Here is a 26,963-nt window from a genome sequence, read left to right as displayed (position 1 = left end):
TAAATTGTGACCGCGCGGCTTAGGGATTTTTTCAAAAAAAGTTGTTCAGACGTCGTGGGCTAATTCTGTTTCCGATGATAAAAACCCACCTGATTCCACTGAAAAACCTTTCAGGGGATCCTTTGCCACAGTTCAGCACCATCTTTAACTGAATTGCAGAACGTCAGATTTTTGCTGAAATTGTGACCGCGCGGCTTAGGGATTTTTTCAAAAAAAAAATGGTTCAGACGTCGAGGGCTAATTCTGTTTCCGGTGATAAAAACTCACCTTTTTCCACTGAAAAACCTTTCAGGGGATCGTTTGCAAACCCTTCAGGGGATCGTTTGCAACAGTTTAGCACCATCTTTGAATGAATTGCAGAACGTCAGAAATTTTGAAGAAATTGTGACCGCGCGGTTAGGGATTTTTTCAAAAAAAGTTGTTCAGACGTCGAGGGCTAATTCTGCTTCCGATGATAAATACCCACCTGTTTCCACTGAAAAACCTTTCAGGGGATCCTTTGCAACAGTTTGGCACCATTTCTGAGTGAATTGCAGAACGTCAGAAATTTTGAAGAAATTGTGACCGCGCGGCTTAGGGATTTTTGCAAAAAAAGTTGTTAAGACGTCGAGGGCTAATTCTGTTTCTGATGATAAAAACCCACCTGATTCCACTGAAAAACCTTTCAGGGGATCCTTTGCAACAGTTCAGCACCATTTTTGAATGAATTGCAGAACGTCAGATTTTTGCTGAAATTGTGACCGCGCGTCTTAGGGATTTTTTCAAAAAAAGTTGTTCAGACGTCGAGGGCTAATTCTGTTTCCGGTGATAAAAACTCATCTGTTTCCACTGAAAAACCTTTCAGGGGATCGTTTGCAACAGTTTGGCACCATTTCTGAGTGAATTGCAGAACGTCAGAAATTTTGAAGAAATTGTGACCGCGCGGCTTAGGGATTTTTTCAAAAAAAGTTGTTCAGACGTCGAGGGCTAATTCTGTTTCCGATGAAAAAAACCCACCTGATTCCACCGAAAAACCCTTCAGGGGATCCTTTGCAACAGTTTAGCACCATCTTTGAATGAATTGCAGAACGTCAGATTTTTGCTGAAATTGTGACCGCGCGGCTTAGGGATTTTTTCAAAAAAAGTTGTTCAGACGTCGAGGGCTAATTCTGTTTCCGGTGATAAAAACTCACCTGTTTCCACTGAAAAACATTCAGGGGATCATTTGCAACAGTTTGGAACCATTTCTGAGTGAATTGCAGAACGCCAGAAATTTTGAAGAAATTGTGACCGCGCGGCTTAGGGATTTTTGCAAAAAAAGTTGTTAAGACGTCGAGGGCTAATTCTGTTTCTGATGAAAAAAACCCACCTGATTCCACTGAAAAACCTTTCAGGGGATCCTTTGCAACAGTTCAGCACCATTTTTGAAATAATTGCAGAACGTCAGATTTTTGCTGAAATTGTGACCGCGCGGCTTAGGGATTTTTGCAAAAAAATTTGTTCAGACGTCGAGGGCTAATTCTGTTTCCGATGATAAAAACCCACCTGATTCCACTGAAAAACCTTTCAGGGGATCGTTTGCAACAGTTTGGCACCATTTCTGAGTGAATTGCAGAACGTCAGATTTTTCCTGAAATTGTGACCGCGCGGCTTAGGGATTTTTTCAAAAAAAGTTGTTCAGACGTCGAGGGCTAATTCTCTTTCCGATGATAAATACCCACCTGTTTCCACCGAAAAAACCTTCAGGGGATCGTTTGCAACAGTTTAGCACCATCTTTGAATGAATTGCAGAACGTCAGAAATTTTGAAAAAAATTGTGACCGCGCGGTTAGGGATTTTTTCAAAAAAAGTTGTTCAGACGTCGAGGGCTAATTCTGTTTCCGGTGATAAAAACTCACCTTTTTCCACTGAAAAACCTTTCAGGGGATCGTTTGCAACAGTTTGGCCCCATTTCTGAGTGAATTGCAGAACGTCAGAAATTTTGAAGAAATTGTGAATGCGCCGCTTAGGGATTTTTTCAAAAAAAGTTGTTCAGACGTCGTGGGCTAATTATGTTTCCGATGATAAAAACCCACCTGATTCCACTGAAAAACCTTTCAGGGGATCCTTTGCAACAGTTCAGCACCATTTTTGAATGAATTGCAGAACATCAGATTTTTTGCTGAAATTGTGACCGCGCGGCTTAGGGATTTTTTCAAAAAAAGTTGTTCAGAGGTCGAGGGCTAATTCTGTTTCCGTTGATAAATACCCACCTGTTTCCACCGAAAAACCCTTCAGGGGATCTTTTGCAACAGTTTAGTGCCATCTTTGAATGAATTGCAGAACGTCAGATTTTTGCTTAAATTGTGACCGCGCGGCTTAGGGATTTTTTCAAAAAAAGTTGTTCAGACGTCGTGGGCTAATTCTGTTTCCGATGATAAAAACCCACCTGATTCCACTGAAAAACCTTTCAGGGGATCCTTTGCCACAGTTCAGCACCATCTTTAACTGAATTGCAGAACGTCAGATTTTTGCTGAAATTGTGACCGCGCGGCTTAGGGATTTTTTCAAAAAAAAAATGGTTCAGACGTCGAGGGCTAATTCTGTTTCCGGTGATAAAAACTCACCTTTTTCCACTGAAAAACCTTTCAGGGGATCGTTTGCAAACCCTTCAGGGGATCGTTTGCAACAGTTTAGCACCATCTTTGAATGAATTGCAGAACGTCAGAAATTTTGAAGAAATTGTGACCGCGCGGTTAGGGATTTTTTCAAAAAAAGTTGTTCAGACGTCGAGGGCTAATTCTGCTTCCGATGATAAATACCCACCTGTTTCCACCGGAAAACCCTTCAGGGAATCGTTTGCAGCAGTTTAGCACCATTTTTGAGTGAATTGCAGAACGCCAGAAATTTTGAAGAAATTGTGACCGCGCGGCTTAGGGATTTTTGCAAAAAAAGTTGTTAAGACGTCGAGGGCTAATTCTGTTTCTGATGATAAAAACCCACCTGATTCCACTGAAAAACCTTTCAGTGGATCCTTTGCAACAGTTCAGCACCATTTTTGAATGAATTGCAGAACGTCAGATTTTTGCTGAAATTGTGACCGCGCGCCTTAGGGTTTTTTTCAAAAAAAGTTGTTCAGAGGTCGCGGGCTAATTCTGTTTCCGGTGATAAAAACTCATCTCCTTCCACTGAAAAACCTTTCAGGGGATCGTTTGCAACAGTTTGGCACCATTTCTGAGTGAATTGCAGAACGTCAGAAATTTTGAAGAAATTGTGACCGCGCGGCTTAGGGATTTTTTCAAAAAAAGTTGTTCAGACGTCGAGGGCTAATTCTGTTTCCGATGAAAAAAACCCACCTGATTCCACCGAAAAACCCTTCAGGGGATCCTTTGCAACAGTTTAGCACCATCTTTGAATGAATTGCAGAACGTCAGATTTTTGCTGAAATTGTGACCGCGCGGCTTAGGGATTTTTTCAAAAAAAGTTGTTCAGACGTCGAGGGCTAATTCTGTTTCCGGTGATAAAAACTCACCTGTTTCCACTGAAAAACCTTTCAGGGGATCGTTTGCAACAGTTTAGCACCATCTTTGAATGAATTGCAGAACGTCAGAAATTTTGAAGAAATTGTGACCGCGCGGTTAGGGATTTTTTCAAAAAAAGTTGTTCAGACGTCGAGGGCTAATTCCGTTTCCGGTGATAAAAACTCACCTGTTTCCACTGAAAAACCTTTCAGGGGATCGTTTGCAACAGTTTGGCAACATTTCTGAGTGAATTGCAGAACGTCAGAAATTTTGAAGAAATTGTGAATGCGCCGCTTAGGGATTTTTTCAAAAAAAGTTGTTCAGACGTCGTGGGCTAATTCTGTTTCCGATGATAAAAACCCACCTGATTCCACTGAAAAACCTTTCAGGGGATCCTTTGCAACAGTTCAGCACCATCTTTGACTGAATTGCAGAACGTCAGATTTTTGCTGAAATTGTGACCGCGCGGCTTAGGGATTTTTTCAAAAAAAGTTGTTCAGACGTCGAGGGCTAATTCTGTTTCCGATGATAAAAACCCACCTGATTCCACTGAAAAACCTTTCAGGGGATCGTTTGCAACAGTTTGGCACCATTTCTGAGTGAATTGCAGAACGTCAGAAATTTTGAAGAAATTGTGAATGCGCCGCTTAGGGATTTTTTCAAAAAAAGTTGTTCAGACGTCGTGGGCTAATTATGTTTCCGATGATAAAAACCCACCTGATTCCACTGAAAAACCTTTCAGGGGATCCTTTGCAACAGTTCAGCACCATTTTTGAATGAATTGCAGAACATCAGATTTTTTGCTGAAATTGTGACCGCGCGGCTTAGGGATTTTTTCAAAAAAAGTTGTTCAGAGGTCGAGGGCTAATTCTGTTTCCGTTGATAAATACCCACCTGTTTCCACCGAAAAACCCTTCAGGGGATCTTTTGCAACAGTTTAGTGCCATCTTTGAATGAATTGCAGAACGTCAGATTTTTGCTTAAATTGTGACCGCGCGGCTTAGGGATTTTTTCAAAAAAAGTTGTTCAGACGTCGTGGGCTAATTCTGTTTCCGATGATAAAAACCCACCTGATTCCACTGAAAAACCTTTCAGGGGATCCTTTGCCACAGTTCAGCACCATCTTTAACTGAATTGCAGAACGTCAGATTTTTGCTGAAATTGTGACCGCGCGGCTTAGGGATTTTTTCAAAAAAAAAATGGTTCAGACGTCGAGGGCTAATTCTGTTTCCGGTGATAAAAACTCACCTTTTTCCACTGAAAAACCTTTCAGGGGATCGTTTGCAAACCCTTCAGGGGATCGTTTGCAACAGTTTAGCACCATCTTTGAATGAATTGCAGAACGTCAGAAATTTTGAAGAAATTGTGACCGCGCGGTTAGGGATTTTTTCAAAAAAAGTTGTTCAGACGTCGAGGGCTAATTCTGCTTCCGATGATAAATACCCACCTGTTTCCACCGGAAAACCCTTCAGGGAATCGTTTGCAGCAGTTTAGCACCATTTTTGAGTGAATTGCAGAACGCCAGAAATTTTGAAGAAATTGTGACCGCGCGGCTTAGGGATTTTTGCAAAAAAAGTTGTTAAGACGTCGAGGGCTAATTCTGTTTCTGATGATAAAAACCCACCTGATTCCACTGAAAAACCTTTCAGTGGATCCTTTGCAACAGTTCAGCACCATTTTTGAATGAATTGCAGAACGTCAGATTTTTGCTGAAATTGTGACCGCGCGCCTTAGGGTTTTTTTCAAAAAAAGTTGTTCAGAGGTCGCGGGCTAATTCTGTTTCCGGTGATAAAAACTCATCTCCTTCCACTGAAAAACCTTTCAGGGGATCGTTTGCAACAGTTTGGCACCATTTCTGAGTGAATTGCAGAACGTCAGAAATTTTGAAGAAATTGTGACCGCGCGGCTTAGGGATTTTTTCAAAAAAAGTTGTTCAGACGTCGAGGGCTAATTCTGTTTCCGATGAAAAAAACCCACCTGATTCCACCGAAAAACCCTTCAGGGGATCCTTTGCAACAGTTTAGCACCATCTTTGAATGAATTGCAGAACGTCAGATTTTTGCTGAAATTGTGACCGCGCGGCTTAGGGATTTTTTCAAAAAAAGTTGTTCAGACGTCGAGGGCTAATTCTGTTTCCGGTGATAAAAACTCACCTGTTTCCACTGAAAAACCTTTCAGGGGATCGTTTGCAACAGTTTAGCACCATCTTTGAATGAATTGCAGAACGTCAGAAATTTTGAAGAAATTGTGACCGCGCGGTTAGGGATTTTTTCAAAAAAAGTTGTTCAGACGTCGAGGGCTAATTCCGTTTCCGGTGATAAAAACTCACCTGTTTCCACTGAAAAACCTTTCAGGGGATCGTTTGCAACAGTTTGGCAACATTTCTGAGTGAATTGCAGAACGTCAGAAATTTTGAAGAAATTGTGAATGCGCCGCTTAGGGATTTTTTCAAAAAAAGTTGTTCAGACGTCGTGGGCTAATTCTGTTTCCGATGATAAAAACCCACCTGATTCCACTGAAAAACCTTTCAGGGGATCCTTTGCCACAGTTCAGCACCATCTTTGACTGAATTGCAGAACGTCAGATTTTTGCTGAAATTGTGACCGCGCGGCTTAGGGATTTTTTCAAAAAAAGTTGTTCAGACGTCGAGGGCTAATTCTGTTTCCGGTGATAAAAACTCACCTGTTTCCACTGAAAAACCTTTCAGGGGATCGTTTGCAAACCCTTCAGGGGATCGTTTGCAACAGTTTAGCACCATCTTTGAATGAATTGCAGAACGTCAGAAATTTTGAAGAAATTGTGACCGCGCGGTTAGGGATTTTTTCAAAAAAAGTTGTTCAGACGTCGAGGGCTAATTCTGCTTCCGATGATAAATACCCACCTGTTTCCACCGGAAAACCCTTCAGGGAATCGTTTGCAGCAGTTTAGCACCATTTTTGAGTGAATTGCAGAACGCCAGAAATTTTGAAGAAATTGTGACCGCGCGGCTTAGGGATTTTTGCATTAAAAGTTGTTAAGACGTCGAGGGCTAATTCTGTTTCTGATGATAAAAACCCACCTGATTCCACTGAAAAACCTTTCAGTGGATCCTTTGCAACAGTTCAGCACCATTTTTGAATGAATTGCAGAACGTCAGATTTTTGCTGAAATTGTGACCGCGCGCCTTAGGGTTTTTTTCAAAAAAAGTTGTTCAGAGGTCGCGGGCTAATTCTGTTTCCGGTGATAAAAACTCACCTGTTTCCACTGAAAAACCTTTCAGGGGATCGTTTGCAACAGTTTGGCACCATTTCTGAGTGAATTGCAGAACGTCAGAAATTTTGAAGAAATTGTGAATGCGCCGCTTAGGGATTTTTTCAAAAAAAGTTGTTCAGACGTCGTGGGCTAATTCTTTTTCCGATGATAAAAACCCACCTGATTCCACTGAAAAACCTTTCAGGGGATCCTTTGCAAAAGTTCAGCACCATCTTTGACTGAATTGCAGAACGTCAGATTTTTGCTGAAATTGTGACCGCGCGGCTTAGGGATTTTTTCAAAAAAAGTTGTTCAGACGTCGAGGGCTAATTCTGTTTCCGGTGATAAAAACTCACCTGTTTCCACTGAAAAACCTTTCAGGGGATCGTTTGCAAACCCTTCAGGGGATTCTTTGCAACAGTTTAGCACCATCTTTGAATGAATTGCAGAACGTCAGATTTTTGCTGAAATTGTGACCGCGCGGCTTAGGGATTTTTTCAAAAAAAGTTGTTCAGACGTCGAGGGCTAATTCTGTTTCCGGTGATAAAAACTCACCTGTTTCCACTGAAAAACATTCAGGGGATCGTTTGCAACAGTTTGGAACCATTTCTGAGTGAATTGCAGAACGCCAGAAATTTTGAAGAAATTGTGACCGCGCGGCTTAGGGATTTTTTCAAAAAAAGTTGTTCAGACGTCGAGGGCTAATTCTGTTTCCGATGAAAAAAACCCACCTGATTCCACCGAAAAACCCTTCAGGGGATCCTTTGCAACAGTTTAGCACCATCTTTGAATGAATTGCAGAACGTCAGATTTTTGCTGAAATTGTGACCGCGCGGCTTAGGGATTTTTTCAAAAAAATTTGTTCAGACGTCGAGGGCTAATTCTGTTTCCGGTGATAAAAACTCACCTGTTTCCACTGAAAAACATTCAGGGGATCGTTTGCAACAGTTTGGAACCATTTCTGAGTGAATTGCAGAACGCCAGAAATTTTGAAGAAATTGTGACCGCGCGGCTTAGGGATTTTTGCAAAAAAAGTTGTTAAGACGTCGAGGGCTAATTCTGTTTCTGATGAAAAAAACCCACCTGATTCCACTGAAAAACCTTTCAGGGGATCCTTTGCAACAGTTCAGCACCATTTTTGAAATAATTGCAGAACGTCAGATTTTTGCTGAAATTGTGACCGCGCGGCTTAGGGATTTTTGCAAAAAAATTTGTTCAGACGTCGAGGGCTAATTCTGTTTCCGATGATAAAAACCCACCTGATTCCACTGAAAAACCTTTCAGGGGATCGTTTGCAACAGTTTGGCACCATTTCTGAGTGAATTGCAGAACGTCAGATTTTTCCTGAAATTGTGACCGCGCGGCTTAGGGATTTTTTCAAAAAAAGTTGTTCAGACGTCGAGGGCTAATTCTCTTTCCGATGATAAATACCCACCTGTTTCCACCGAAAAAACCTTCAGGGGATCGTTTGCAACAGTTTAGCACCATCTTTGAATGAATTGCAGAACGTCAGAAATTTTGAAAAAAATTGTGACCGCGCGGTTAGGGATTTTTTCAAAAAAAGTTGTTCAGACGTCGAGGGCTAATTCTGTTTCCGGTGATAAAAACTCACCTTTTTCCACTGAAAAACCTTTCAGGGGATTGTTTGCAACAGTTTGGCCCCATTTCTGAGTGAATTGCAGAACGTCAGAAATTTTGAAGAAATTGTGAATGCGCCGCTTAGGGATTTTTTCAAAAAAAGTTGTTCAGACGTCGTGGGCTAATTATGTTTCCGATGATAAAAACCCACCTGATTCCACTGAAAAACCTTTCAGGGGATCCTTTGCAACAGTTCAGCACCATTTTTGAATGAATTGCAGAACATCAGATTTTTAGCTGAAATTGTGACCGCGCGGCTTAGGGATTTTTTCAAAAAAAGTTGTTCAGAGGTCGAGGGCTAATTCTGTTTCCGATGATAAATACCCACCTGTTTCCACCGAAAAACCCTTCAGGGGATCTTTTGCAACAGTTTAGTGCCATCTTTGAATGAATTGCAGAACGTCAGATTTTTGCTTAAATTGTGACCGCGCGGCTTAGGGATTTTTTCAAAAAAAGTTGTTCAGACGTCGTGGGCTAATTCTGTTTCCGATGATAAAAACCCACCTGATTCCACTGAAAAACCTTTCAGGGGATCCTTTGCCACAGTTCAGCACCATCTTTGAATGAATTGCAGAACGTCAGAAATTTTGAAGAAATTGTGACCGCGCGGTTAGGGATTTTTTCAAAAAAAGTTGTTCAGACGTCGAGGGCTAATTCTGCTTCCGATGATAAATACCCACCTGTTTCCACCGGAAAACCCTTCAGGGAATCGTTTGCAGCAGTTTAGCACCATTTTTGAGTGAATTGCAGAACGCCAGAAATTTTGAAGAAATTGTGACCGCGCGGCTTAGGGATTTTTGCAAAAAAAGTTGTTAAGACGTCGAGGGCTAATTCTGTTTCTGATGATAAAAACCCACCTGATTCCACTGAAAAACCTTTCAGTGGATCCTTTGCAACAGTTCAGCACCATTTTTGAATGAATTGCAGAACGTCAGATTTTTGCTGAAATTGTGACCGCGCGCCTTAGGGTTTTTTTCAAAAAAAGTTGTTCAGAGGTCGCGGGCTAATTCTGTTTCCGGTGATAAAAACTCATCTGTTTCCACTGAAAAACCTTTCAGGGGATCGTTTGCAACAGTTTGGCACCATTTCTGAGTGAATTGCAGAACGTCAGAAATTTTGAAGAAATTGTGACCGCGCGGCTTAGGGATTTTTTCAAAAAAAGTTGTTCAGACGTCGAGGGCTAATTCTGTTTCCGATGAAAAAAACCCACCTGATTCCACCGAAAAACCCTTCAGGGGATCCTTTGCAACAGTTTAGCACCATCTTTGAATGAATTGCAGAACGTCAGATTTTTGCTGAAATTGTGACCGCGCGGCTTAGGGATTTTTTCAAAAAAAGTTGTTCAGACGTCGAGGGCTAATTCTGTTTCCGGTGATAAAAACTCACCTGTTTCCACTGAAAAACCTTTCAGGGGATCGTTTGCAACAGTTTAGCACCATCTTTGAATGAATTGCAGAACGTCAGAAATTTTGAAGAAACTGTGACCGCGCGGTTAGGGATTTTTTCAAAAAAAGTTGTTCAGACGTCGAGGGCTAATTCCGTTTCCGGTGATAAAAACTCACCTGTTTCCACTGAAAAACCTTTCTGGGGATCGTTTGCAACAGTTTGGCACCATTTCTGAGTGAATTGCAGAACGTCAGAAATTTTGAAGAAATTGTGAATGCGCCGCTTAGGGATTTTTTCAAAAAAAGTTGTTCAGACGTCGTGGGCTAATTCTGTTTCCGATGATAAAAACCCACCTGATTCCACTGAAAAACCTTTCAGGGGATCCTTTGCAACAGTTCAGCACCATCTTTGACTGAATTGCAGAACGTCAGATTTTTGCTGAAATTGTGACCGCGCGGCTTAGGGATTTTTTCAAAAAAAGTTGTTCAGACGTCGAGGGCTAATTCTGTTTCCGGTGATAAAAACTCACCTGTTTCCACTGAAAAACCTTTCAGGGGATCGTTTGCAAACCCTTCAGGGGATCGTTTGCAACAGTTTAGCACCATCTTTGAATGAATTGCAGAACGTCAGAAATTTTGAAGAAATTGTGACCGCGCGGTTAGGGATTTTTTCAAAAAAAGTTGTTCAGACGTCGTGGGCTAATTATGTTTCCGATGATAAAAACCCACCTGATTCCACTGAAAAACCTTTCAGGGGTTCCTTTGCAACAGTTCAGCACCATATTTTTGCTGAAATTGTGACCGCGAGCCTTGGGGATTTTTTCAAAAAAAGTTTTTCAGACGTCGAGGGCTAATTCTGCTTCCGATGATAAATACCCACCTGTTTCCACCGGAAAACCCTTCAGGGGATCGTTTGCAACAGTTTAGCACCATTTTTGAGTGAATTGCAGAACGCCAGAAATTTTGAAGAAATTGTGACCGCGCGGCTTAGGGATTTTTGCAAAAAAAGTTGTTAAGACGTCGAGGGCTAATTCTGTTTCTGATGATAAAAACCCACCTGATTCCACTGAAAAACCTTTCAGTGGATCCTTTGCAACAGTTCAGCACCATTTTTGAATGAATTGCAGAACGTCAGATTTTTGCTGAAATTGTGACCGCGCGCCTTAGGGTTTTTTTCAAAAAAAGTTGTTCAGAGGTCGCGGGCTAATTCTGTTTCCGGTGATAAAAACTCATCTGTTTCCACTGAAAAACCTTTCAGGGGATCGTTTGCAACAGTTTGGCACCATTTCTGAGTGAATTGCAGAACGTCAGAAATTTTGAAGAAATTGTGACCGCGCGGCTTAGGGATTTTTTCAAAAAAAGTTGTTCAGACGTCGAGGGCTAATTCTGTTTCCGATGAAAAAAACCCACCTGATTCCACCGAAAAACCCTTCAGGGGATCCTTTGCAACAGTTTAGCACCATCTTTGAATGAATTGCAGAACGTCAGATTTTTGCTGAAATTGTGACCGCGCGGCTTAGGGATTTTTTCAAAAAAAGTTGTTCAGACGTCGAGGGCTAATTCTGTTTCCGGTGATAAAAACTCACCTGTTTCCACTGAAAAACCTTTCAGGGGATCGTTTGCAACAGTTTAGCACCATCTTTGAATGAATTGCAGAACGTCAGAAATTTTGAAGAAATTGTGACCGCGCGGTTAGGGATTTTTTCAAAAAAAGTTGTTCAGACGTCGAGGGCTAATTCCGTTTCCGGTGATAAAAACTCACCTGTTTCCACTGAAAAACCTTTCAGGGGATCGTTTGCAACAGTTTAGCACCATCTTTGAATGAATTGCAGAACGTCAGAAATTTTGAAGAAATTGTGACCGCGCGGTTAGGGATTTTTTCAAAAAAAGTTGTTCAGACGTCGAGGGCTAATTCCGTTTCCGGTGATAAAAACTCACCTGTTTCCACTGAAAAACCTTTCTGGGGATCGTTTGCAACAGTTTGGCACCATTTCTGAGTGAATTGCAGAACGTCAGAAATTTTGAAGAAATTGTGAATGCGCCGCTTAGGGATTTTTTCAAAAAAAGTTGTTCAGACGTCGTGGGCTAATTCTGTTTCCGATGATAAAAACCCACCTGATTCCACTGAAAAACCTTTCAGGGGATCCTTTGCAACAGTTCAGCACCATCTTTGACTGAATTGCAGAACGTCAGATTTTTGCTGAAATTGTGACCGCGCGGCTTAGGGATTTTTTCAAAAAAAGTTGTTCAGACGTCGAGGGCTAATTCTGTTTCCGGTGATAAAAACTCACCTGTTTCCACTGAAAAACCTTTCAGGGGATCGTTTGCAAACCCTTCAGGGGATCGTTTGCAACAGTTTAGCACCATCTTTGAATGAATTGCAGAACGTCAGAAATTTTGAAGAAATTGTGACCGCGCGGTTAGGGATTTTTTCAAAAAAAGTTGTTCAGACGTCGTGGGCTAATTATGTTTCCGATGATAAAAACCCACCTGATTCCACTGAAAAACCTTTCAGGGGTTCCTTTGCAACAGTTCAGCACCATATTTTTGCTGAAATTGTGACCGCGAGCCTTGGGGATTTTTTCAAAAAAAGTTTTTCAGACGTCGAGGGCTAATTCTGCTTCCGATGATAAATACCCACCTGTTTCCACCGGAAAACCCTTCAGGGGATCGTTTGCAACAGTTTAGCACCATTTTTGAGTGAATTGCAGAACGCCAGAAATTTTGAAGAAATTGTGACCGCGCGGCTTAGGGATTTTTGCAAAAAAAGTTGTTAAGACGTCGAGGGCTAATTCTGTTTCTGATGATAAAAACCCACCTGATTCCACTGAAAAACCTTTCAGTGGATCCTTTGCAACAGTTCAGCACCATTTTTGAATGAATTGCAGAACGTCAGATTTTTGCTGAAATTGTGACCGCGCGCCTTAGGGTTTTTTTCAAAAAAAGTTGTTCAGAGGTCGCGGGCTAATTCTGTTTCCGGTGATAAAAACTCATCTGTTTCCACTGAAAAACCTTTCAGGGGATCGTTTGCAACAGTTTGGCACCATTTCTGAGTGAATTGCAGAACGTCAGAAATTTTGAAGAAATTGTGACCGCGCGGCTTAGGGATTTTTTCAAAAAAAGTTGTTCAGACGTCGAGGGCTAATTCTGTTTCCGATGAAAAAAACCCACCTGATTCCACCGAAAAACCCTTCAGGGGATCCTTTGCAACAGTTTAGCACCATCTTTGAATGAATTGCAGAACGTCAGATTTTTGCTGAAATTGTGACCGCGCGGCTTAGGGATTTTTTCAAAAAAAGTTGTTCAGACGTCGAGGGCTAATTCTGTTTCCGGTGATAAAAACTCACCTGTTTCCACTGAAAAACCTTTCAGGGGATCGTTTGCAACAGTTTAGCACCATCTTTGAATGAATTGCAGAACGTCAGAAATTTTGAAGAAATTGTGACCGCGCGGTTAGGGATTTTTTCAAAAAAAGTTGTTCAGACGTCGAGGGCTAATTCCGTTTCCGGTGATAAAAACTCACCTGTTTCCACTGAAAAACCTTTCTGGGGATCGTTTGCAACAGTTTGGCACCATTTCTGAGTGAATTGCAGAACGTCAGAAATTTTGAAGAAATTGTGAATGCGCCGCTTAGGGATTTTTTCAAAAAAAGTTGTTCAGACGTCGTGGGCTAATTCTGTTTCCGATGATAAAAACCCACCTGATTCCACTGAAAAACCTTTCAGGGGATCCTTTGCAACAGTTCAGCACCATCTTTGACTGAATTGCAGAACGTCAGATTTTTGCTGAAATTGTGACCGCGCGGCTTAGGGATTTTTTCAAAAAAAGTTGTTCAGACGTCGAGGGCTAATTCTGTTTCCGGTGATAAAAACTCACCTGTTTCCACTGAAAAACCTTTCAGGGGATCGTTTGCAAACCCTTCAGGGGATCGTTTGCAACAGTTTAGCACCATCTTTGAATGAATTGCAGAACGTCAGAAATTTTGAAGAAATTGTGAATGCGCCGCTTAGGGATTTTTTCAAAAAAAGTTGTTCAGACGTCGTGGGCTAATTATGTTTCCGATGATAAAAACCCACCTGATTCCACTGAAAAACCTTTCAGGGGTTCCTTTGCAACAGTTCAGCACCATATTTTTGCTGAAATTGTGACCGCGAGCCTTGGGGATTTTTTCAAAAAAAGTTGTTCAGACGTCGAGGGCTAATTCTGCTTCCGATGATAAATACCCACCTGTTTCCACCGGAAAACCCTTCAGGGGATCGTTTGCAACAGTTTAGCACCATTTTTGAGTGAATTGCAGAACGCCAGAAATTTTGAAGAAATTGTGACCGCGCGGCTTAGGGATTTTTGCAAAAAAAGTTGTTAAGACGTCGAGGGCTAATTCTGTTTCTGATGATAAAAACCCACCTGATTCCACTGAAAAACCTTTCAGGGGATCGTTTGCAACAGTTTAGCACCATTTTTGAGTGAATTGCAGAACGCCAGAAATTTTGAAGAAATTGTGACCGCGCGGCTTAGGGATTGTTTCAAAAAAAGTTGTTCAGACGTCGAGGGCTAATTCTGTTTCCGATGATAAATACCCACCTGTTTCCACCGAAAAACCTTCAGGGGATCGTTTGCAACAGTTTAGCACCATTTTTGAGTGAATTGCAGAACGCCAGAAATTTTGAAGAAATTGTGACCGCGCGGCTTAGGGATTTTTGCAAAAAAAGTTGTTAAGACGTCGAGGAATAATTCTGTTTCTGATGATAAAAACCCTCCTGATTCCACTGAAAAACCTTTCAGGGGATCCTTTCCAACAGTTCAGCACCATTTTTGAATGAATTGCAGAACGTCAGATTTTTGCTGAAATTGTGACCGCGCGCCTTAGGGATTTTTTCAAAAAAAGTTGTTCAGAGGTCGAGGGCTAATTCTGTTTCCGATGAAAAAAATCCACCTGTTTCCACCGAAAAACCTTTCAGGGGATCGTTTGCAACAGTTTGGCACCATTTCTGAGTGAATTGCAGAACGTCGGAAATTCTGAAGAAATTGACACCGCGCAGCTTAGGGATTTTTTCAAAAAAAGTTGTTCAGACGTCGAGGGCTAATTCTGTTTCCGATGATAAATACCCACCTGTTTTGTTCAGACGTCGAGGGCTAATTCTGTTTCCGATGATAAATACCCACCTGTTTCCACCGAAAAACCCTTCAGGGGATCCTTTGCAACAGTTTAGCACCATCTTTGAATGAATTGCAGAACGTCAGATTTTTGCTGAAATTGTGACCGCGCGGCTTAGGGATTTTTGTAAAAAAAGTTGTTAAGACGTCGAGGGCTAATTCTGTTTCTGATGATAAAAACCCACCTGATTCCACTGAAAAACCTTTCAGGGGATCCTTTGCAACAGTTCAGCACCATCTTTGAATGAATTGCAGAACGTCAGATTTTTGCTGAAATTGTGACCGCGCGCCTTAGGGATTTTTTCAAAAAAAGTTTTTCAGATGTCGAGGGCTAATTTTGTTTCCGATGATAAATACCCACCTGTTACCACCGAAAAACCATTCAGGGCATCGTTTCCAACAGTTTGGCACCATTTCTGAGCGAATTGCAGAACGCCAGAAATTTTGAAGAAATTGTGACCGCGCGGCTTAGGGATTTTTTCAAAAAAAGTTGTTCAGACGTCGAGGGCTAATTCTGTTTCCGATGATAAAAATCCACCTGTTTCGACCGAAAAACCTTTGAGGGGATCGTTTGCAACAGTTTAGCACAATCTTTGAATGAATTATAGAACGTCAGAAATTTTGAAGAAATTGTGACCGCGCGGCTTAGGGATTTTTTCAAAAAAAGTTGTTCAGACGTCGAGGGCTAATTCTGTTTCCGATGATAAATACCCACCTGATTCCACCGAAAAACCCTTCAGGGGATCCTTTGCAACAGTTTGGCACCATTTCTGAGTGAATTGCAGAATGTCAGAAATTTTGAAGAAATTGTGACCGCGCGGCTTAGGGATTTTTTCAAAAAAAGTTGTTCAGACGTCGAGGGCTAATTCTGTTTCCGATGATAAATACCCACATGTTTCCACTGAAAAACCGTTCAGGGGATCCTTTGCAACACTTTAGCACCATCTTTGAATGAATTGCAGAACGTCAGATTTTTGCTGAAATTGTGACCGCGCGGCTTAGGGATTTTTTCAAAAAAAGTTGTTCAGACGTCGTGGGCTAATTCTGTTTCCGATGATAAATTCCCACCTGTTTCCAGCGAAAAACCCTTCAGGGCATAGTTTGCAACAGTTTAGCACCATTTTTGGGTGAATTGCAGAACGCCAGAAATTTTGAAGAAATTGTGACCGCGCGGCTTAGGGATTTTTTCAAAAAACGTTGTTCCGACTTCGAGGGCTAATTCTGTTTCCGATGATAAAAACCCACCTTTTTCCACCGAAAAACCCTTCAGGGGATCGTTTGCAACAGTTTGGCACCATCTCTGAGTGAATTGCTGAACGTCAGAAATTTTGAAGAAATTGTGACCGCGCGTCTTAGGGATTTTTTCAAAAAAAGTTTTTCAGACGTCGTGGGCTAATTCTGTTTCCGATGATAAAAACCCACCTGTTTCCACCGAAAAACCCTTCAGGGGATCGTTTGCAACAGTTTGGCACCATCTCTGAGTGAATTGCTGAACGTCAGAAATTTTGAAGAAATTGTGACCGCGCGTCTTAGGGATTTTTTCAAAAAAAGTTGTTCAGACGTCGTGGGCTAATTCTGTTTCCGATGATAAAAACCCACCTGATTCCACTGAAAAACCTTTCAGGGGATCCTTTGCAACAGTTCAGCACCATTTTTGAATGAATTGCAGAACATCAGATTTTTGCTGAAATTGTGACCGCGCGGCTTAGGGATTTTTTCAAAAAAAGTTGTTCAGAGGTCGAGGGCTAATTCTGTTTCCGATGATAAATACGCACCTGTTTCCACCGAAAAACCCTTCAGGGGATCCTTTGCAACAGTTTAGCACCATCTTTGAATGAATTGCAGAACGTCAGATTTTTGCTGAAATTGTGACCGCGCGGCTTAGGGATTTTTTCAAAAAAAGTTTTTCAGATGTCGAGGGCTAATTTTGTTTCCGATGATAAAAATCCACCTGTTTCGACGGAAAAACCTTTCAGGGGATCGTTTGCAACAGTTTGGCACCATTTCTGAGTGAATTGCAGAACGCCAGAAATTTTGAAGAAATTGTGACCGCGCGGCTTAGGGATTTTTTTAAAAAAAGTTGTTCAGACGTCGTGGGCTAATTCGGTTTCCGATGATAAATACCCACCTGTTTCCAACGAAAAACCCTTCAGGGCATCGTTTGCAACAGTTTAGCACCATTTCTGAGTGAATTGCAGAACGCCAGAAATTTTGAAGAAATTGTGACCGCGCGGCTTAGGGATTTTTTCAAAAAAAGTTGTTCAGACGTCGTGGGCTAATTCTGTTTCCGGTGATAAAAACTCACCTGTTTCCACCGAAAAACCCTTCAGGGGATCGTTTGCAACAGTTTAGCACCATCTTTGAATGAATTGCAGAACGTCAGATTTTTGCTGAAATTGTGACCGCGCGGCTTAGGGATTTTTTCAAAAAAAGTTTTTCAGATGTCGAGGGCTAATTTTGTTTCCGATGATAAAAATCCACCTGTTTCGACCGAAAAACCTTTCAGGGGATCGTTTGCAACAATTTGGCACCATTTCTGAGTGAATTGCAGAACGTCAGAAATTTTGAAGAAATTGTGACCGCGCGTCTTAGGGATTTTTTCAAAAAAAGTTGTTCAGACGTCGTGGGCTAATTCTGTTTCCGATGATAAAAACCCACCTGATTCCACTGAAAAACCTTTCAGGGGATCCTTTGCAACAGTTTAGCACCATCTTTGAATGAATTGCAGAACGTCAGATTTTTGCTGAAATTGTGACCGCGTGGCTTAGGGATTTTTTCAAAAAAGTTTTTCAGATGTCGAGGGCTAATTTTGTTTCCGATGATAAAAATCCACCTGTTTCGACCGAAAAACCTTTCAGGGGATCGTTTGCAACAGTTTGGCACCATTTCTGAGTGAATTGCAGAACGTCAGAAATTTTGAAGAAATTGTGACCGCGCGGCTTAGGGATTTTTTCAAAAAAAGTTGTTCAGACGTCGTGGGCTAATTCGGTTTCCGATGATAAATACCCACCTGTTTCCAACGAAAAACCCTTCAGGGCATCGTTTGCATCAGTTTAGCACCATTTTGGAGTGAATTGCAGAACGCCAGAAATTTTGAAGAAATTGTGACCGCGCGGCTTAGGGATTTTTTCAAAAAAAGTTGTTCAGACGTGGTGGGCTAATTCTGTTTCCGGTGATAAAAACTCACCTGTTTCCACCGAAAAACCCTTCAGGGGATCGTTTGCAACAGTTTAGCACCATCTTTGAATGAATTGCAGAACGTCAGATTTTTGCTGAAATTGTGACCGCGCGGCTTAGGGATTTTTTCAAAAAAAGTTTTTCAGATGTCGAGGGCTAATTTTGTTTCCGATGATAAAAATCCACCTGTTTCGACCGAAAAACCTTTCAGGGGATCGTTTGCAACAATTTGGCACCATTTCTGAGTGAATTGCAGAACGTCAGAAATTTTGAAGAAATTGTGACCGCGCGTCTTAGGGATTTTTTCAAAAAAAGTTGTTCAGACGTCGTGGGCTAATTCTGTTTCCGATGATAAAAACCCACCTGATTCCACTGAAAAACCTTTCAGGGGATCCTTTGCAACAGTTTAGCACCATCTTTGAATGAATTGCAGAACGTCAGATTTTTGCTGAAATTGTGACCGCGTGGCTTAGGGATTTTTTCAAAAAAGTTTTTCAGATGTCGAGGGCTAATTTTGTTTCCGATGATAAAAATCCACCTGTTTCGACCGAAAAACCTTTCAGGGGATCGTTTGCAACAGTTTGGCACCATTTCTGAGTGAATTGCAGAACGTCAGAAATTTTGAAGAAATTGTGACCGCGCGGCTTAGGGATTTTTTCAAAAAAAGTTGTTCAGACGTCGTGGGCTAATTCGGTTTCCGATGATAAATACCCACCTGTTTCCAACGAAAAACCCTTCAGGGCATCGTTTGCATCAGTTTAGCACCATTTTGGAGTGAATTGCAGAACGCCAGAAATTTTGAAGAAATTGTGACCGCGCGGCTTAGGGATTTTTTCAAAAAAAGTTGTTCAGACGTGGTGGGCTAATTCTGTTTCCGGTGATACAAACTCACCTGTTTCCACCGAAAAACCCTTCAGGGGATCGTTTGCAACAGTTTAGCACCATCTTTGAATGAATTGCAGAACGTCAGATTTTTGCTGAAATTGTGACCGCGCGGCTTAGGGATTTTTGCAAAAAAAGTTGTTAAGACGTCGAGGGCTAATTCTGTTTCTGATGATAAAAAGCCACCTGATTCCATTGAAAAACCTTTCAGGGGATCCTTTGCAACAGTTCAGCACCATCTTTGAATGAATTGCAGAACGTCAGATTTTTGCTGAAATTGTGACCGCGCGCCTTAGGGATTTTTTCAAAAAAAGTTATTCAGACATCGAAGGCTAATTTGGTTTCCGATGATAAATACCCACCTGTTTCCAACGAAAAACCCTTCAGGGCATCGTTTCCAACAGTTTAGCACTATTTTGGAGTGAATTGCAGAACGCCAGAAATTTTGAAGAAATTGGGACCGCGCGGCTTAGGGATTTTTTCAAAAAAAAGTTGTTCAGACGTCGTGGGCTAATTCTGTTTCCGGTGATAAAAACTCACCTGTTTCCACCGAAAAACCATTCAGGGGACCCTTTGCAACAGTTTAGCACCATCTTTGAATGAATTGCAGAACGTCAGATTTTTGCTGAAATTGTGACCGCGCGGCTTAGGGATTTTTGCAAAAAAAGTTGTTAAGACGTCGAGGGCTAATTCTGTTTCTGATGATAAGAAGCCACCTGATTCCATTGAAAAACCTTTCAGGGGATCCTTTGCAACAGTTCAGTACCATCTTTGAATGAATTGCAGAACGTCAGATTTTTGCTGAAATTGTGACCGCGCGCCTTAGGGATTTTTTCAAAAAAAGTTATTCAGACATCGAAGGCTAATTCGGTTTCCGATGATAAATACCCACCTGTTTCCAACGAAAAACCCTTCAGGGCATCGTTTCCAACAGTTTAGCACTATTTTGGAGTGAATTGCAGAACGCCAGAAATTTTGAAGAAATTGTGACCGCGCGGCTTAGGGATTTTTTCAAAAAAAGTTGTTCAGACGTCGTGGGCTAATTCTGTTTCCGATGATAAAAACCCACCTGATTCCACTGAAAAACCTTTCAGGGGATCCTTTGCAACAGTTCAGCACCATTTTTGAATGAATTGCAGAACATCAGATTTTTGCTGAAATTGTGACCGCGCGGCTTAGGGATTTTTTCAAAAAAAGTTGTTCAGAGGTCGAGGGCTAATTCTGTTTCCGATGATAAATACCCACCTGTTTCCACCGAAAAACCCTTCAGGGGATCCTTTGCAACAGTTTAGCACCATCTTTGAATGAATTGCAGAACGTCAGATTTTTGCTGAAATTGTGACCGCGCGGCTTAGGGATTTTTTCAAAAAAAGTTTTTCAGATGTCGAGGGCTAATTTTGTTTCCGATGATAAAAATCCACCTGTTTCGACGGAAAAACCTTTCAGGGGATCGTTTGCAACAGTTTGGCACCATTTCTGAGTGAATTGCAGAATGTCAGAAATTTTGAAGAAATTGTGACCGCGCGGCTTAGGGATTTTTTCAAAAAAAGTTGTTCAGACGTCGTGGGCTAATTCTGTTTCCGGTGATAAAAACTCACCTGTTTCCACCGAAAAACCCTTCAGTGGAAACAGGTGGGTATTTATCACCGGAAACAGAATTAGCCCTCGACGTCTGAACAACTTTTTTTGAAAAAATCCCTAAGCCGCGCGGTCACAATTTCTTCAAAATTTCTGACGTTCTGCAATTCACTCAGAAATGGTGCCAAACTGTTGCAAACGATTCCCTGAAAGGTTTTTCGGTGGAAAGAGGTGGGTATTTATCATCGGAAACAGAATTAGCCCTCGACGTCTGAACAACTTTTTTTGAAACAATCCCTAAGCCGCGCGGTGACAATTTCTTCAAAATTTCTGACATTCTGCAATTCACTCAGAAATGGTGCCAAACTGTTGAAAACGATCCCCTGAAAGGTTTTTCAGTGGAAACAGGTGAGTTTTTATCACCGGAAACAGAATAAGCCCTCGACGTCTGAACAACTTTTTTTGAAAAAATCCCTAAGCCGCGCGGTCACAATTTCAGCAAAAATCTGACGTTCTGCATTTCATTCAAAGATGGTGCTAAACTGTTGGAAAGGATCCCCTGAAGGGTTTTTCGGTGGAAACAGGTGGGTATTTATCATCGGAAACAGAATTAGCCCTCGACGTCTGACCAACTTTTTTTGAAAAAATCCCTAAGCCGCGCGGTCACAATTTCTTCAAAATTTCTGACGTTCTGCAATTCACTCAAAAATGGTGCTAAACTGTTGCAAACGATCCCCTGAAGGGTTTTCCGGTGGAAACAGGTGGGTATTTATCATCGGAAACAGAATTAGCCCTCGACGTCTGAACCACTTTTTTTGAAAAAATCCCTAAGCCGCACGGTCACAATTTTTTACAAAATTTCTGACGTTCTGCAATTCACTCAGAAATGGTGCCAAACTGTTGCAAAGGATCCCCTGAAAGGTTTTTCAGTGGAATCAGGTGGGTTTTTATCATCAGAAACAGAATTAGCCCTCGACGTCTTAACAACTTTTTTTGCAAAAATCCCTAAGCCGTGCGGTCACAATTTCAGCAAAAATCTGACGTTCTGCAATTCATTCAAAGATGGCACTAAACTGTTGCAAAAGATCCCCTGAAGGGTTTTTCGGTGGAAACAGGTGGGTATTTATCATCGGAAACAGAATTAGCCCACGACGTCTGAACAACTTTTTTTGAAAAAATCCCTAAGCCGCGCGGTCACAATTTCTTCAAAATTTCTGGCGTTCTGCAATTCACTCAAAAATTGTGCTAAACTATTGCAAACAATCCCCTGAAGGGTTTTTCGGTGGAAACAGGTGGGTATTTATCATCGGAAACACAATTAGCCCTCGACGTCTGAACAACTTTTTTTGAAAAAATCCCTAAGACGAGCGGTCACAATTTCTTCAAAATTTGTGACGTTCAGCAATTCACTCAGAGATGGTGCCAAACTGTTGCAAACGATCCCCTGAAGGGTTTTTCGGTGGAAACAGGTGGGTTTTTATCATCGGAAACAGAATTAGCCCTCGACGTCGGAACAACTTTTTTTGAAAAAATCCCTAAGCCGCGCGGTCACAATTTCAGCAAAAATCTGACGTTCTGCAATTCATTCAAAGATGGCACTAAACTGTTGCAAAAGATCCCCTGAACGGTTTACCGGTGGAAACAGGTGGGTATTTATCATCGAAAACAGAATTAGCCCCCTACGTCTGAACAACTTTTTTTGAAAAAATCCCTAAGCCGCGCAGTCACAATTTCTTCAAAATTTCTGACGTTCTGCAATTCACTCAGAAATGGTGCCAAACTGTTGCAAACGATCCCCTGAAAGGTTTTTCAGTGGAAACAGGTGAGTTTTTATCACCGGAAACAGAATTAGCCCTCGACGTCTGAACAACTTTTTTTGAAAAAATCCCTAAGCCGCGCGGTCACAATTTCAGCAAAAATCTGACGTTGTGCAATTCAGTCAAAGATGGTGCTGAACTGTTGCAAAGGATCCCCTGAAAGGTTTTTCGGTGGAATCAGGTGGGTTTTTATCATCGGAAACAGAATTAGCCCACGACGTCTGTACAACTTTTTTTGAAAAAATCCCTAAGCCGCGCGGTCACAATTTCTTCAAAATTTCTGGCGTTCTGCAATTCACTCCAAAATAGTGCTAAACTGTTGCAAAGGGTCCCCTGAAGGGTTTTTCGGTGGAAACAGGTGGGTATTTATCATCGGAAACAGAATTAGCCCACGACGTCTGAACAACTTTTTTTGAAAAAATCCCTAAGCCGCGCGGTCACAATTTCTTCAAAATTTCTGGCGTTCTGCAATTCACTCCAAAATAGTGCTAAACTGTTGCAAAGGGTCCCCTGAAGGGTTTTTCGGTGGAAACAGGTGGGTATTTATCATCGGAAACAGAAATAGCCCTCGACGTCTGAATAACTTTTTTTGAAAAAATCCCTAAGCCGCGCGGTCACAATTTCTTCAAAATTTCTGGCGTTCTGCAATTCACTCAGAAATGGTGCCAAACTGTTGCAAACGATCCCCTGAAAGGTTTTTCAGTGGAAACAGATGGGTTTGTATCATCGGAAACAGAATTAGCCCTCGACGTCTGAACAACATTTTTTTAAAAAATCCCTAAGCAGCGCATGCACAATTTCTTCAAAATTTCTGGCGTTCTGCAATTCACACAGAAATGGTGCCAAACTGTTGAAAACGATCCCCTGAAAGGTTTTTCAGTGGAAACAGGTGAGTTTTTATCACCGGAAACAGAATTAGCCCTCGACGTCTGAACAACTTTTTTTGAAAAAATCCCTAAGCCGCGCGGTCACAATTTCAGCAAAAATCTGACGTTCTGCAATTCATTCAAAGATGGTGCTAAACTGTTGGAAAGGATCCCCTGAAGGGTTTTTCGGTGGAAACAGGTGGGTATTTATCATCGGAAACTGAATTAGCCCTCGACGTCTGACCAGCTTTTTTTGAAAAAATCCCTAAGCCGCGCGGTCACAATTTCTTCAAAATTTCTGACGTTCTGCAATTCACTCAGAAATGGTGCCAAACTGTTGCAAACGATCCCCTGAAAGGTTTTTCGGTGGAAACAGGTGGATTTTTATCATCAGAAACAGAATTAGCCCTCGACCTCTGAACCAATTTTTTTGAAAAAATCCCTAAGCCGCGCGGTCACAATTTCTTCAAAATTTCTGACGTTCAGCAATTCACTCAGAGATGGTGCCAAACTGTTGCAAACGATCCCCTGAAGGGTTTTTCGGTGGAAACAGGTGGGTTTTTATCATCGGAAACAGAATTAGCCGTCGACGTCGGAACAACTTTTTTTGAAAAAATCCCTAAGCCGCGCGGTCACAATTTCAGCAAAAATCTGACGTTCTGCAATTCATTCAAAGATGGCACTAAACTGTTGCAAAAGATCCCCTGAACGGTTTTCCGGTGGAAACAGGTGGGTATTTATCATCGAAAACAGAATTAGCCCCCTACGTCTGAACAACTTTTTTTGAAAAAATCCCTAAGCCGCGCAGTCACAATTTCTTCAAAATTTCTGACGTTCTGCAATTCACTCAGAAATGGTGCCAAACTGTTGCAAACGATCCCCTGAAAGGTTTTTCAGTGGAAACAGGTGAGTTTTTATCACCGGAAACAGAATTAGCCCTCGACGTCTGAACAACTTTTTTTGAAAAAACCCCTAAGCCGCGCGGTTACAATTTCAGTAAAAATCTGACGTTGTGCAATTCAGTCAAGGATGGTGCTGAACTGTTGCAAAGGATCCCCTGAAAGGTTTTTCGGTGGAATCAGGTGGGTTTTTATCATCGGAAACAGAATTAGCCCACGACGTCTGTACAACTTTTTTTGAAAAAATCCCTAAGCCGCTCGGTCACAATTTCTTCAAAATTTCTGGCGTTCTGCAATTCACTCCAAAATAGTGCTAAACTGTTGCAAAGGGTCCCCTGAATGGTTTTTCGGTGGAAACAGGTGGGTATTTATCATCGGAAACAGAATTAGCCCACGACGTCTGAACAACTTTTTTTGAAAAATTCCCTAAGCCGCGCGGTCACAATTTCTTCAAAATTTCTGGCGTTCTGCAATTCACTCCAAAATAGTGCTAAACTGTTGCAAAGGGTCCCCTGAAGGGTTTTTCGGTGGAAACAGGTGGGTATTTATCATCGGAAACAGAAATAGCCCTCGACGTCTGAATAACGTTTTTTGAAAAAATCCCTAAGCCGCGCGGTCACAATTTCTTCAAAATTTCTGGCGTTCTGCAATTCACTCAGAAATGGTGCCAAACTGTTGCAAACGATCCCCTGAAAGGTTTTTCAGTGGAAACAGATGGGTTTGTATCATCGGAAACAGAATTAGCCATCGACGTCTGAACAACTTTTTTTGAAAAAATCCCTAAGCCGCGCGTTCACAATTTCAGCAAAAATCTGACGTTCTGCAATTCATTCAAAGATGGTGCTAAACTGTTGCAAAGGATCCCCTGAACGGTTTTTCAGTGGAAACAGGTGGGTATTTATCATCGGAAACAGAATTAGCCCTTGACGTCTGAACAACTTTTTTTGAAAAAATCCCTAAGCCGCGCGGTCACAATTTCTTCAAAATTTCTGACGTTCTGCAATTCACTCAGAAATGGTGCCAAACTGTTGCAAACGATCCCCTGAAGGGTTTTCCGGTGGAAACAGGTGGGTATTTATCATCGGAAACAGAATTAGCCCTCGACGTCTGAACCAATTTTTTTGAAAAAATCCCTAAGCCGCGCGGTCACAATTTCTTCAAAATTTCTGACGTTCAGCAATTCACTCAGAGATGGTGCCAAACTGTTGCAAACGATCCCCTGAAGGGTTTTTCGGTGGAAACAGGTGGGTTTTTATCATCGGAAACAGAATTAGCCGTCGACGTCGGAACAACTTTTTTTGAAAAAATCCCTAAGCCGCGCGGTCACAATTTCAGCAAAAATCTGACGTTGTGCAATTCAGTCAAAGATGGTGCTGAACTGTTGCAAAGGATCCCCTGAAAGGTTTTTCGGTGGAATCAGGTGGGTTTTTATCATCGGAAACAGAATTAGCCCACGACGTCTGAACAACTTTTTTTGAAAAAATCCCTAAGCCGCGCGGTCACAATTTCTTCAAAATTTCTGGCGTTCTGCAATTCACTCCAAAATAGTGCTAAACTGTTGCAAAGGGTCCCCTGAAGGGTTTTTCGGTGGAAACAGGTGGGTATTTATCATCGGAAACAGAATTAGCCCACGACGTCTGAACAACTTTTTTTGAAAAAATCCCTAAGCCGCGCGGTCACAATTTCTTCAAAATTTCTGGCGTTCTGCAATTCACTCCAAAATAGTGCTAAACTGTTGCAAAGGGTCCCCTGAAGGGTTTTTCGGTGGAAACAGGTGGGTATTTATCATCGGAAACAGAAATAGCCCTCGACGTCTGAATAACTTTTTTTGAAAAAATCCCTAAGCCGCGCGGTCACAATTTCTTCAAAATTTCTGGCGTTCTGCAATTCACTCAGAAATGGTGCCAAACTGTTGCAAACGATCCCCTGAAAGGTTTTTCAGTGGAAACAGATGGGTTTGTATCATCGGAAACAGAATTAGCCATCGACGTCTGAACAACTTTTTTTGAAAAAAATCCCTAAGCCGCGCGGTCACAATTTCAGCAAAAATCTGATGTTCTGCAATTCATTCAAAGATGGTGCTAAACTGTTGCAAAGGATCCCCTGAACGGTTTTTCAGTGGAAACAGGTGGGTATTTATCATCGGAAACACAATTAGCCCTCGACGTCTGAACAACTTTTTTTGAAAAAATCCCTAAGCCGCGCGGTCACAATTTCTTCAAAATTTCTGACGTTCTGCAATTCACTCAGAAATGGTGCCAAACTGTTGCAAACGATCCCCTGAAAGGTTTTTCAGTGGAATCAGGTGGGTTTTTATCATCAGAAACAGAATTAGCCCTCGACGTCTTAACAACTTTTTTTGCAAAAATCCCTATGCCGCGCGGTCACAATTTCTTCAAAATTTCTGGCGTTCTGCAATTCACTCAAAAATGGTGCTAAACTGTTGCAAACGATCCCCTGAAAGGTTTTTCGGTTGAAACAGGTGGATTTTTATCATCGGAAACAGAATTAGCCCTCGACATCTGAAAAACTTTTTTTGAAAAAATCCGTAAGCCGCGCGGTCACAATTTCAGCAAAAATCTGACGTTCTGCAATTCATTCAGAGATGGTGCTAAACTCATGCAAAGGATCCCCTGAAGGGTTTTTCGGTGGAAACAGGTGGGTATTTATCATCGGAAACAGAATTAGCCCTTGACCTCTGAACAACTTTTTTTGAAAAAATCCCTAAGCCGCGCGGTCACAATTTCAGCAAAAATCTGACCTTCTGCAATTCATTCAAAAATGGTGCTGAACTGTTGCAAAGGATCCCCTGAAAGGTTTTTCAGTGGAATCAGGTGGGTTTTTATCATCGGAAACA

This window comes from Podarcis melisellensis, assembly GCF_964234715.1.
Source record: "Podarcis melisellensis genome assembly, contig: HAP1_SCAFFOLD_20, whole genome shotgun sequence".
Classification (NCBI taxonomy): domain Eukaryota; kingdom Metazoa; phylum Chordata; class Lepidosauria; order Squamata; family Lacertidae; genus Podarcis; species Podarcis melisellensis.
Note: the sequence above shows the minus strand (reverse complement) of the source record.